The 13,603-nt window shown below is 34.3% G+C and overlaps 1 pseudogene; it reads left to right on the top strand.

Annotated features, from left to right (window-relative positions):
* The first annotated feature begins 4,958 nt into the window (after nt 1–4,958).
* LOC141416144 (vomeronasal type-2 receptor 26-like) lies at nt 4,959–13,579 on the top strand (annotated as a pseudogene).
* The last annotated feature ends 24 nt before the right edge of the window (nt 13,580–13,603 follow it).

The following is a 13,603-nucleotide window of genomic DNA, read 5'->3' as shown; positions in this document are numbered from 1 at the left end:
AATTGAATAATAAATACTTCATTATTTCTGTACCAGTTTTCAATACAGAAACATTCACATATACAGCTAGGTGATTTATGTATTTTCTGTTCTCTCTAGTCAATGTCACCATGGTCACCCTGTTTAAAATAATATAGTTAGTTACCAATGTGTTTTATTGTCTCAAGTTTAAATATTATAGTTAGTTACCAATGTATTTATTGATGCATTTAAAATTTTTTCAAATATATCCCAACCTGTTCATTTTGCCAGAAACCTCCAGTTATTTTGCTATGATTATACAAAGAAAACATCTTTTAGAAACGTATTTATTTATTAATTAGTATGTATTATACAAATATATTTGGTACAGTATGATTAACAAATATATCTCTATGGTACATCATGACTAAATAAGTGTATTTAATTGAAATTTTTACAAGGATGATTCAAACATATGAATTACACATATTAGATGCTGTGTTATATTTCAATACATGTATACAATATGTATTGATCAATAGGGCAATTAAGTCTCCATTTCCTCATCATTGGCTTTTGTTTAGAGCAATAGAATAACTTTCTTTTGGTTATTCATAGATATTTAGTGGTTTATTTTGAACTTTATTCACCCTACTGTGCTTTAAAACATAAAGCTTATTCCTTCTCTCTTAACAGTTTGGAGACCAGTTTGTGTAACCACCATCAATTTCTCTACTCATCCCCATCACTAAACTCTGGAAATCATTACTGTGTGTTCAGATCTACATTTTAAAATATTGTGTGTGTGATATAGAATATGCATTTCTGTGTGAAACTTATTTCAAAAATTCAGAATGATAGCTTCTACTCACATCCATTGTGCTACAAGTGATAGCATTTTTTTCTGCTGAATAACTATCCACGTTGTATGCATACAGGCATCATTTTCCTTGGCTACACTGTGGTTTTGATTTGTAGTTCTCTGGTAAATGGTGAAATTAGCATTTGTTTTTTTATAAATCTATTGACCTTTAAATTGCTTCTTTAGAAATATAACTACTCACATCATTTCCCTGTATATTTGAATTATATGTAGGATTTTTGTTATTGAATTAAAAGTCATCATATATTCTGGATATTAGTATTTGTGAAATGAATACACTACAAAACATTTCCTTATTCTTATCTCTATGATAATTTCCTTTGCTGTGAAGAAGCTTCTTAGTTTTATGTAATCCCATTTATATGTTTTGTTCTTTTGGGTTTTGTGTTTTCAATGTCTTACTCAAAATTCTTTGCCAATGTAAGTTATTTCAGGTCTTATATTTAAACATTTAATTTTGAGTTCATTTTTGTTTAAGGTGGGAGCTGGGGGTCAAGTTCCATTCTTCTGCATGCAAACATCCAGTTTTTCCAGCAACACTTAAGAATGTTCCATTTCTGTAACTATTTAAAATCAGTTGACTGTAAACAAATTGAATTATTTTTTGGCCCTTTAATATGTTATCATAATATGTGTGTCTGATTTTACACAAATACCATTCTTTTTTCATAAGTATATACCTGATTAAATTTTGGAGTCAAATGTTAGAATGCCTTAGCTTTACTTTTTTGGTCAACATTGTTTTGGATCTTCAGGTTTTCTGTGGTTCCTTGCAAATTTTGTGACTGTTTATTAGTACTTTTCTCATTAGTTTCTTTTCTTGAATCAATGTTTAACAAACACATAAAACATAAAAATTGTGGGATGAACTGAAAAATGTAAAGTTTCAGTACATTATACATCCCATGTATAAACTAGGTTAAGCATATATAGCTTCTCAAATTTTCACTTCTTTATCCTGAAACATTAGCAGTATTTCTTCTTTAATTTTGAAATGACACTTTATTCCAAATGGGACGCCATTAAATCTAAAAGTAACTTTACATAGTATGGGCATTGTCACAGTGTTAACAGCTTTTGAGTTGTGTTAATATCAATAACACTTTTTGCACACCTTGACATCTATGAAATATTGCTCTTAATATATGAATGATCCATTATAGAATTTCTTGTTTGTTCAAATAGGAAATATATTTATGCTTAAGTCTATTATTACACTATACATTTTTCTACCTTATACTTTTTGTTATTAACTTCATTCTTAAAATCATTACCAGTTGCAGATTTCTCTTCGATTTCCCATGATAACAATATTATCTTCCATGAAATACTGGTATGTGCTGCTTCTGTTACATCCATTGTGCCTTCTACTTTATTGTACACACAATACCCTAGAAATTCTAGAAAGTTGAAAATATTCTGCCATTAAAAGATACTATATTCTTCATCATGTTTTAATGTAAACTCTTCCAACTAAATATTTTTGATCATCTTCATTCCACCAATACAAAATATTTCACAATGAATCAATAGTGTGATTCACAGTATACTTCATGCCAGATCTAGGAGAAGGTGGGGGAGTACCTGACTGTAAACCTGTATGTGATAAGGGTAGATGATGGTTTCCTACATGTGTGAGGACTTTGGTATAATCCCCAGAACTTTAGGAAAAATAAAATGAGAAAATGTTTAATTTCATACCATGCTTTTCCACACCAGTAAATATGCAATACTTGCCCCTACAGATATATATTGATATAAAACATGATGATATGGAAAGATAATATAATTTTCTGAATTCACTTTAGAATAATTCTTTGATCAAAGTTTTACAGGGTATTTTAACAAGCTTGTGTGAACTTCATAAAAGTATATTTTATTCTTTCATTTATCATGTCTATTTTAAGAAATTCCAAGTAATAGAATATATAATATTAAGTATGACAAACTGTCATTTTAAATATATTCATCCTGATTAATTTTGTTTCTAAAGATGTCTCTTGTGGAACCATATGGGAATATGGTGCCTTCAATAATTATTTATGACAGATGATACATGTTGAATGTTAAATATACTCCAAGTAACCCAAGTGTTAAACATTTCTTCCCTATATTTGTGATTTGGGAAGGTCGTGGAAGCTTCAAGAGGTGGAAACTGTTGAACAATTCACTGTCAGTTATTGGACCCCAGTGATTTCCTCTTTCCTTTTTATTTCATGAACATTAGGATGAGCAGTTTTGCTCTACCACATGCACCTGTTATGTTGTGCTGTGTCACCAGACCAAGAGCAATGGGTGAACCAACAATGGACTAATACTTCTCAAACTGTGAAACAAATTATACCTTTTATATGTATAATTGGACTACATCTCAGCACTTATATAGAAATGGAAACCTGACGAACCCAGAAAATTGGTCCAAAGAAGTGGGACTTTCTTTGCCATAACTATATACATTATCTTGTGTGCAAAAACCTTTAAACTGTGTTTGCAGAAGTAGGTGGATAAAGTTTAGAATAGCCTATAAAAAACCTAGACTGCTGTAAGCAGAAATTAATTTATGATTCCATTTTGAACTTTTGTTCTGGTCTTCTTTAGATATTTGCAAATTTTTTATACATGAAATTAATTGTGTAATACAATTTTGTCCAATTATTTGTAATTCCATAGATATTTACAACCTATTTAAAACTTTTAATTTAAAAAGTACATAGAAACCCTAGGCTTCCATCTTCATTCACTGATTCATGCAATATGAAAAGGTTATATGATCTTGATTTTTTATGTCTTCTAGAAATAAATTTATCCAGATATAATGTGAGATGTCCTAATCTGATAATTTTTTAAATTTCTGGTGTTCCATGGGAGGCTGAGATCAGGAGGATCATGGTTTGAGGACAGTCTTGGAAAACAGTTCAGTAAACCCCATCTCCCAAATAACCAGAACAAAATGGACTGGACTAGTTTTCAGTTTTTCAATATATATATTTATTTCTCTCATATCAAAGCATTTCCTTAATCAATGGTCCTCAGGGTTTATCAGAGATCAGAATCACCTGAAGGATGTGTTACAATAATTGGATTGTTATAATTCACTCTGACATGTTCTTATACTGCAGGCCTGTTCAGGTTAAGGATAGGTACTTCATATTTTTGTGAGAATATCCATTTGCCTAGTCTTTATTCTTCATTTCCTGGTGTGATCATTTTAGAATTTGAAGGTTTCCCTTATATTTCCACCTTCCCCACTTCTCTGACTACAAGCTGATGCATTTAATTAGATATTTTTTCTTTTAAACTCAAAGAAAGTATTTTTATTTTGTGAAGTAAATCAAAACTTTATAAAATCAAAAAGGGAAGTTGTCTTCTTAATAGTATGGATGACTACATACTATATAAGGTCTCCCCGCAAAAAGAAATCAAGAAATTTTGTAGAGTACAATTTTTATCATGTCCCATTTTGTTACATAGTAAGACATCTTTAAAGGGAAAAGAAATAAAACTTAAGATCCTAAAAACAGGATCAAGCAGTAGGAAAGGACAATATCTGCCTTGGGCAGAATGATTTGCTCAGTGTCACAAAAACTTGATCAAAATTGTGAAGTTCAAGTTCTCTGAAGAACATGCATCTATGCTAAAGATCCTCAAGCTGATTGATTCAGCTGAACAATCCATTGGGGTTATAGAGGGATGGAACTTTGGACTTATAAAACCAAATCATACTTGGGCTCTTTTAGTATGTTTAGAGAAAATGACCCTGTATTTTGTCCTCTGAAACTGACCTAAAATTGTCATAAGCATTAGGGATTACTGTTAGTAATTTCTGTCACAAAGTGAGTCTTTTTCTAACTTTTAGAATCTTTTCTAACTTTTAGAATGGACCCAAGAAGAAAACTAAGAGCTGATTATGCAGTGAAGATAAGTTTATTGATTTTTTTTGCTCTACTGTGTAGCTACTCAAGTGTTCTCCCCCTTGACCTATGGCTCCAGGCCAGAAAATTAATTACTTGGGCAGAGAATAAGGAGAGGACATGAGAAACAGATAAGCTTCCCTTCCAAATAAAGGATGGGGTCCCTTTTAAGAGTATAGGAAGAAAGAAAATGATATTTGATAATGAAAAGTGCCCAGACATTCCAGGAGAGGAATTCCCAGGAATTCAAGACATCCCAGGAAAGGAATTGGCTCCATACTTGGTCAGGATGGGCTGTTTCAGTTTGTGCCAGAAGTGGACAAGACCAGAATGGTACTGCTGAAGGCTGGTAATTTTATTTGGCAGACGAGTTCTGGGATGTCTGTCAAATCCTGGATTTCTGCATGACTGGATAGAGAAGTTATCTTGTCTGAAAGAGAAAATTGGTCACCAAAAAGGTCTCTCATGGTATTTTCCTGGGAACAAATTTGCACTGTGTATTATTGCACTCTTCATTCTTGAGGGAAACAGAAGGAATGAAATTACTCCCTAGCTAATTATAAATAGATTGGTCATTTCCTAGTTGTAGACATCATTGTCTATATCCCTGAATGTCTCATGGATCTTTATACCCTCCAACCCTTTGCTCATAAATGAGCCCAGGCAAGTGAGAATGCATAGTTCAGAAAACAGGATTAGGGATTGTAGCTCAGTGTGAAACCTCTTGTTTAGCAACTGCAAGTCCTTGAGTTCAATACTTAGCACCACAATAAGTAGCAGGGGATGAAGATATCCATTAAAGGACCTAAAACAAGTATTATTGTTGCTTCTTTGAGAATGTTCCATGTATACAGGTTGGAGATCACAGGAATTGTTTTGTAAAGTTGCATTTCCTAAAAGCCTACAGATTAATTCTTGTATAAATTACTGGGTATTAATGTCATTTTATATATTTTTCTGCCCGGGTTAAATTTATCCTTCTGTATTTTTCTTTTAAGTAGTTGTGATTGATTAGTCATTTCTATGTGACCGTTTTCTACTGGTATATGGAAACAATATTGATTTTGCATTCCACGACTTTGCAGAATTCTTTTATTAGTCCCAATGGTTTTTTGTCAGTCCTTGAGATTTCCTGTATACAAAGTTATGTCATCTACACACACTGACTATTTAAGTTGGTCTTCTCATATATGGATGACCTTCATTTCTTTCTCTTGCCCAATTTCTCTGGTTAGAACTTCCCAGTTTATGTTGAATAAAGTGTGAGAGTGGGCATCCTTGGCTTGTTCCAGATATTTGAGAGAAACTTTCAGCATTTCCAAAAGCAATATTCAAGCTGTTGGCATCCTATAAGTGTTCTTTATATTCTTGATGTATGTTCTTCTTCTGTCTAATGTAATCATCATTTTATCATGAAAGGATTGAATTTTGTCAAATGACTTCTGAATAAATTGAGATGATTTTATGGTTTTGTCCCTCACTCTGTTGATCTGGTGTGTTTTGTTTATTGGTTCTTATATATTGATCTGCCCTTGCATGTCTGGGATGAATCCCATTTCATCACGATAAATAATCTTTTCAGTATTGTTGCAGCTTGCTTCCTAGTAGTGTGCTGAGGATATTTTTGTCTGTGTCCATTTATTCTATATTATCTTATTTATTAACATTTAGTTATCCCTGAAAATCTCTTTTGTATTTCAATGATGTCTTATTAATTAAATTATTTATTTATTTTTTTATTTATTGGCAGTACTGGGGTTAGAACTCAGCACTTTTACATTCTAGACAAGTGTTAAACCACTGGATTCATGCCCCCCCAGTCTTTCTGTACAGAGGACAGGAGAGGACAGGGGAGAAGGGAGGGGGAAGAAGGAGGTGAGAATAGGAAATAGGAGTGGAGGAGGGGAGAAGGGACAAAAGGGCTGAGCTATCACTGTGATGCAGACATAAGCTGTAAGTTTAAATAGACAAGCAGTTAGAGCAGGAGACAAAAGTATGCATAGTTAAAACAGTCCAGACTCGGTATGTCCTGGTTATCTTTATCTCAGTGCTTGTTCTTTCAGGGTTCCGAAGAAATTGTTATCACTGTCATCACTTGAGGGGAGCCATCTTATTCCCATAGAATAAGATTCTATGGTGTAGCCTCCTCTTTTTAGGTAATTATCCTCATTTATGGGTGGGGCACGCTAGTCCTGCAAGGCTCTGCATTTCTTCAGGGGTAATTTTGGTCCATTGTCATGAAGAAGTTATGGATCAGTCCTGTTCTTCCTGGAACTCAAGGTGATTTCAAAATGACTACAGACAGAATGGCTAAGAGCAGTTAAATGAAATGGAGGCAAGGATGCCAAGATTTTATCCTGCTTTTAGTTAGTTTGAAGGCTGAAGTGAGAAAGTGCTTTTCCAAAAAAGTCGTTAAATTACCTGTTACAATATTTTTAATCAAGAAAATGAGGGCTGGTAGAGAGGCTCGAGTAATTGAGGGCTTGCCTAGCATGCAAAGGCCTTATGTGGAAATCCCAATACAGCAATAAAAAAAACAGGAAAATGGTGTGGATGTGTCACTAACTAGTGGAACAGGGGTTTATCTATATTAGAAGTTCTTCATTTGATACATGCTTCCATCTCTCCACAGACCTGGCATCTCAAGTGTCCCCTGTTACACTAGAAGATCAAAGTAACTTAAGCAAGTATGTGGAATTGTAATAATGAAACTCCTTATTTTCCTCAACTGAAAAATTAAATACATAGAAACTAACACTGTCCGGCTATATTCAATTCCAAGCATTATTTTTAATATTTTATAACACATTTTCATAATTATATACTGCATATCAATTGATATATTAAGGTTTTGAATACTTTATTCTTCACTCTATATACTAAATATGAGTATGGTTTATCTACCACACCTACAATATTAGAACCTTCTTTGTGTGTTTAGTATAGTGACTCTTATCAGTATGTTTTATAACTTCCTATATACTCTTCCTGATCACTTATGATTCTTTCTATCAGTCTTTATCATTTCTCGTAGAACACATACAGATGGCATGACTAGAAAAGTCTTTATCCTTCCTTCATTCTTAAAGTACATATTTGTTGGTCACAGTAATCCTGGTATATAGTTTGCTTCTTTTTACCGTTAATACTGTAAAGAACTCATGCCACACTCAGATGGCCTGTAGAACTTCTGCTGAGAAGTCTCTGTCAGACTCAGGGATTCTTTATGTATTATTTGTAATTTTTCTATCATGGCTCTGAGACTCTTCCCTTCACATTTCACTGTGAGAACTTGATTGTAACATGACTTGTACATTTCCTTGGCTAAAATTTAACTATCACATTATATTTTCCTATACTTGGGCATTTGTATACTTGTCTAAGTTAGAAGACTACCATTTATTGGAAAAGATTATTACTCCTTGTACATTCTTATGTCCTTATTGAATTCCAACAACCTAAACATTTACTCTTTTAATGCTTTTGCAAAGTTCCACTAAGCTTTCTTCATGTTTCTTCATTCTTTTTTCTGCTGTCTTCTCCAACTGTGTACTTTCATTTGGCCTTTCTTCATGTTCACTCATCCTATATTCTGTTTGGTCTGTCTTGCAGTTGATTTCTTCTAACATATTTAAAATTTTCCTGAGTTCATATACAGCTCTGGAAATTATTAAATTTCTTCCATTTTTTTCTTGAGTTTCTAGGTTAGAATACTGAAATATTTCTCTGAGTTTTCTTCCAATATTTTGAGTTTCATTAAAACAGTTGTTTTAAATTCTCTATTCGAGTATTGTCCTATTCTTATTACTTACTGGTAAGTCTCTGGATGAGGTTATAGTTTCTTAAATTTTCTTTTTGTTCTTCATTTTTATTAGCATACATTAATTGTGCAGGGTGGATCCATTGTGACATTTCTGACCTTTCATTGAACAAGGATTAGATTTCCCTCACCATCTCCCCCTATCATGTCCCTCCATGCCCCACCTGAAACAATTGTAAAAGATTTAATTGTTCTGTATAATATGTGTATATATACAAGCACCTCCCACAAGTACCCTCTCAACAAATACCAAACCTGTTTGATGGACTTGTCATTCCTTTTTTAACTCCAAAGTCAATGTTCAAAAGGGTTTCTTGATGAGTCCCAGCTGTGAATATACTGTATTTTGTAAGTTCAGCCTCTCTATTACTTTCCCTTACCCTTTCTGTTCTACCTCATATTTTTTAACCACTTTCAATATGCATCATTATGTAAACTATCTGAAAAATGTACTATATTTCAATATTGTTGACACTCTATTATTCTTTTTTCCTTCCCTCCTGCTCTGATTTCCAAATAGTAGTTCCACTATTACAAATATGTTCTAAATGTTAATGTATATATGATCATGATTGCTTTTGTGTGTATAATTATCTTTGGAATGAATCTTCCATATATGAGAAAAAGCATACTGTCTTTGTCTTTCTGAACCTTACCTCACTTAACATGATGTCCTCCAATTGCATCTGTTTACCTGCAAACAACATAATTTAATTCTTCTTTATGACTAATATATATATATGTATATATATATATTACATTTTATAAATCCATTTATCAGTTGTAGGGCATCTGTGCTGTTTCCATATTTGGCTATTGTGAGCACTCACTGCTGCAGTAAACATGATTGGGCAAGTGCCTCCATTATATGCTGACTTACATACCTTTGGGTGTATGCCCAGGATGGCATCACGGAATCTCATGGTAGTACTATTTTTAGTTTTAAAGGAATCTACATATTGATTTTCATACTGCTAATGCTTATACTAATTTATATTCCCACCAACAGTGTATAAAGGTTCCTATTTCACTGTATCCTCACCAACATTTGTTATTGTTTGTGTTCTTGAAGATAGCCATTCTAATTGGGGTGAGATGAAATCTTAGTGTAATTTTGATTTGAATTTCTTTTATGGCCAGGGAGATTGACCCTTCTTCATGTGTTTATTGTCTTACTTGTACGTCTTACTTTGAAAAGTGCCTATTCAATTTATGTGTCAGTTGCTTCATTAGGTTGTTAATTTATTGGGAGTTGAGTTACTTGAGCTCCCTATAGATTCTGGTTAATAATCTCTTATCAGATGAATAACTGGCAAAGATGTTCTCCCATTCCATAGGCTGACTCTTATTTTTAGTGACTGTTTCCTTTGCTGTGTAGAAGCTTTTAAGTTTAATGCAGCCCAATTTGTCCATCCTTGCTCTTAATTGATAAGTCACTGGGGTTCTACTTATTAAGCTATTGCCTATGCATATATTTCCAGTGAATCTGCTAGTCTGTGCTGCAGGGGTTTCAAAGTTTTAGGCCTTAAAACTTCCAAAGTTTTAAGGCCTCTGGACTACTTTGAGTTGACATTGGTACAAGATGAAAGACAGGGATCTAACTTCAGTCTTCTACATGTGGATATCCAGTTTTCCCAGCACCATATATTGAAAAGACTAGCTTTTCTCCACCATATGTAGAGGAAAACCTGCACTCAAACACACTAAGCCAATTCTGCCCCACCCTCCCGCAAAAAAAACTGTCCAGTAGGGAGGGGCAACATTCACTGCCAAATATCATAGCATAACAAAGAAAGGGACATATACACTAAAAAAACTACTGTCAAAAGTGTAATCACCTGCATTTGAAATCAGAGAAAGGTCCAGAACCTTCATTGATCAGATTTTTTTTTCTATTTTATATAGTATTTTCATTTTTATTAGTACTGTTTTTATCTTTTTTCACATTTTTCCATTTTTTCCAGTCTATTGTTACCAATCTCCTTCTTCTATTCTGTCCAAATATCAATTTCCATAGCCCTCTCTTGCTCCACTTTCCTTTCCCTCCCCTGGCACTCTTTCTAATCTTTTTTTCTATTCTCTCCTCCTTTTTTCTTTTCCCTCCTCTCTTCCTGCTACTTTTCCTCTCACTCTCCCTACCACCTCCACACTCACCACTCACTGAATAGTCTACTATACCAGCTTTATTGTTACACCCATCTTCCCTGTCCCCCTAAAATCTCTCTGACAACAGCACCTTCCCCCAATGACTGAACTACACCATTATACATATTAGGGCCCCATTATCCTAGCGCCCCAAATCTCACCCCTCTTTTGGCCTCATGCAATGCCCCCCTTCCTGGCCCCTCTTTGTGCTATCTCTTCAATAACCCAAGTATCTCTATCCAAACAATGGTTATGTCTGCAACACCTGCTGTTGATAGGCAATATCATCAAGGGGTTTCTTTTATATTATGTAAATAACTGATTTCACATTGAATTTGTGAATTTGTTCACAATTCAATTCACAAGGCAGTAGTAACTGCCTAGTCACTACTCCAGGTTAAGGAAAAGGAATATTATAATATAACTAACAACTAGGCTAATCCGAGCACAGAAATTAAGTCAAGTGAAAGAAAACAGGTGAGTACAATCCCCAACCAACTAATCAAAAGCACACGAGCAAAGCACAAATAGAAACATGGGAAGAAAAAGAAACCAGGGAATATGATTCCTGGAAACCAAAAGGGATGAAACTCCAGTTGCTGACCTCAAAAGAATGATGAAGAGAAAGTTCAAAGAGTTTGAAGAGTAGTCTAAAAAAAACATGCACAAATAATTCAACACATATCAATGGAACATGGATAAAAAACTCAAGAAATCCCAGAGTTCTAACTGCCTTTACTGCCTTAATTCACTGTCTTCATTGCCACTACCTCTACTCACTCCAATGAACCTCTTTCTTCTAAGAAATACCATGCAGTGCCAAGTTCCAAGAGATCTCTGTGTGCTACCATGTCTATTCCCTAATCTGCACAGGTCGCAGATTGCCTTTCTTATTTGGGCACCAATGTTCAGGTGACTTATCTCAGCAAGAGGTTACACCTGGGTGTGCTTGATACTGAAATTTAAGTCTAAGTCCTGGAATTATTTCTCTCACTCTTCCCCAAGTAGATTACTCTTTCCATGCTGTGGGATGTGGAATTCAGAGTGAAGTAACAAGAGGAACTACTTTCTTTTGCATTTTTCAATGCAACTTTTGGTTTGTTATAATAAGGTAGAACCAGTCTATAGCACCATTTCTAGTGCTGGTAGTTTGTTGCATGAAGAGTTATTGAATTTTGTGTGTCTTGAGGTGCACTTGCCAGAAGATCTTCTTCAGCTGCCTTCTTGCTAAAGTTTTATGAGCTGTTCTTTAATTAAGATATTTTCTCAGTCAATTTGACATTCTATAACCACATAGTATGCACTAAGTTGGTTTAAAAACATTCATTGAGTTTTCTCACATGTGAAACTAGGAGACCAAGATAAACTCACAAAATCTTGGCTTCACAGGGGCCTGTTTCACAGACAGCAATCTTCTTGGTGTGTCAATATATAGCAGAGAAAATAGACAAAATCTCTCTGGGCTCTCTTAATGTTCTGAATCTCATGGAAAAAAATTCTTTCAATACCTTAACTAACCCCAACATCATACATACGACTCCGCTTCTAATTCTACTGCATTAGAGGGTAACATTTTGGCATACAAATTTTGTTGATAAACAACAACAAATCCAGCAATGTCACTACATTTTTAATTTTTTCCCTAAAATTCCTATATCCTTGTTTCAGGTCTAACTTCAAGAACTACCAATTTGTTTTTGCCTTGGCTTTTGTGGTTGAGGAGATCAATGAAAACCCATCTATTTTGCCCAACATGACACTGGGATTTGAAATCCACAATGTTGCTTATAGTGAATCAAGGACATTAGAGAGTCTTAGCCTTTGGCTCTCTGGGCAATATAAGATGATACCTAATTACACCTGTATGAGAGACAGCAAGTCTGCAGTGGTGCTTACAGGAACATCAGACCAACCTCTGCCCACTTAGGGACACCACTGGCACTCTACAAATTTCCACAGGTGAGGGTAGATGGATGAAGACATGTGAAACTATGTTTATTTTGGTAGCATTCTTAGGAATATGGAGAGGATAAGAAGATGAGAGGGAATTTATAGACATCTCAAATTGAATGCCTACATGGATAAGGGATGAAAATTTAGTGGCTATCCAGATATCCTTAAGTTGGAATAGAGAGTCAAAAGATGGAGAGGAAAAGGCGATTATGTGGTGCTCTAGGCCTGATCAATATTTTTGAGGAAATATCTCAGGAAGTTGGAGATGATTTTAAAATGAGATGAAAAAAACCCCTTCCTATTATTTTTAATACATATCAGAACTGATGCAATTTATGAAAATCCATTTTCTTACTTCACATCTAATTTTCTTTCCAACTCAGCTTATCTTTGGGCTTTTTAATACTATCTTGGATGAAAACAGCCAGCTTTCTTCTCTCTATTAAATGCCTCCCAAGGACATATGCCCAGCCCTTGGAATGTTCTCCTTGATGCTTCATTTCAGCTTGACATGGATTGGTCTGTTGATCTCAGAACATGATAATGGTTTGTGGATTATCTCAGACTTAAGAGAAGAGATGTACAAGAACAGAGTCCATGTAGCCTTTGAGAAAATGATCCCAGTCAGTTTTGATTTACAATTAACAAAATCCCAGTCACTTTATCAGCTGATTATTAAATCATCAACAAATGTGATCATCATTTTTGGTGACACTGAATTCCTACTATTCTTAATGATCAATTTACAGCAATTTTTAATGACAGGAAAAGTCTGGGTCATGAACTCACATTGTGACATAACACTCATTAGAAGACATTTCATGTTAGATTCAGTCAGTGTACCTCTTTTTTTTCACATTACCATGCAGATATTTCTGGATTCACAACATTTATATAGACAGCTAACTCTTCCAGATACCCAGAAGACTT

This window comes from Castor canadensis, chromosome 14, assembly GCF_047511655.1.
Source record: "Castor canadensis chromosome 14, mCasCan1.hap1v2, whole genome shotgun sequence".
Lineage (NCBI taxonomy): Eukaryota > Metazoa > Chordata > Mammalia > Rodentia > Castoridae > Castor > Castor canadensis.
This window is presented reverse-complemented; position numbering and strand designations above follow the sequence as displayed.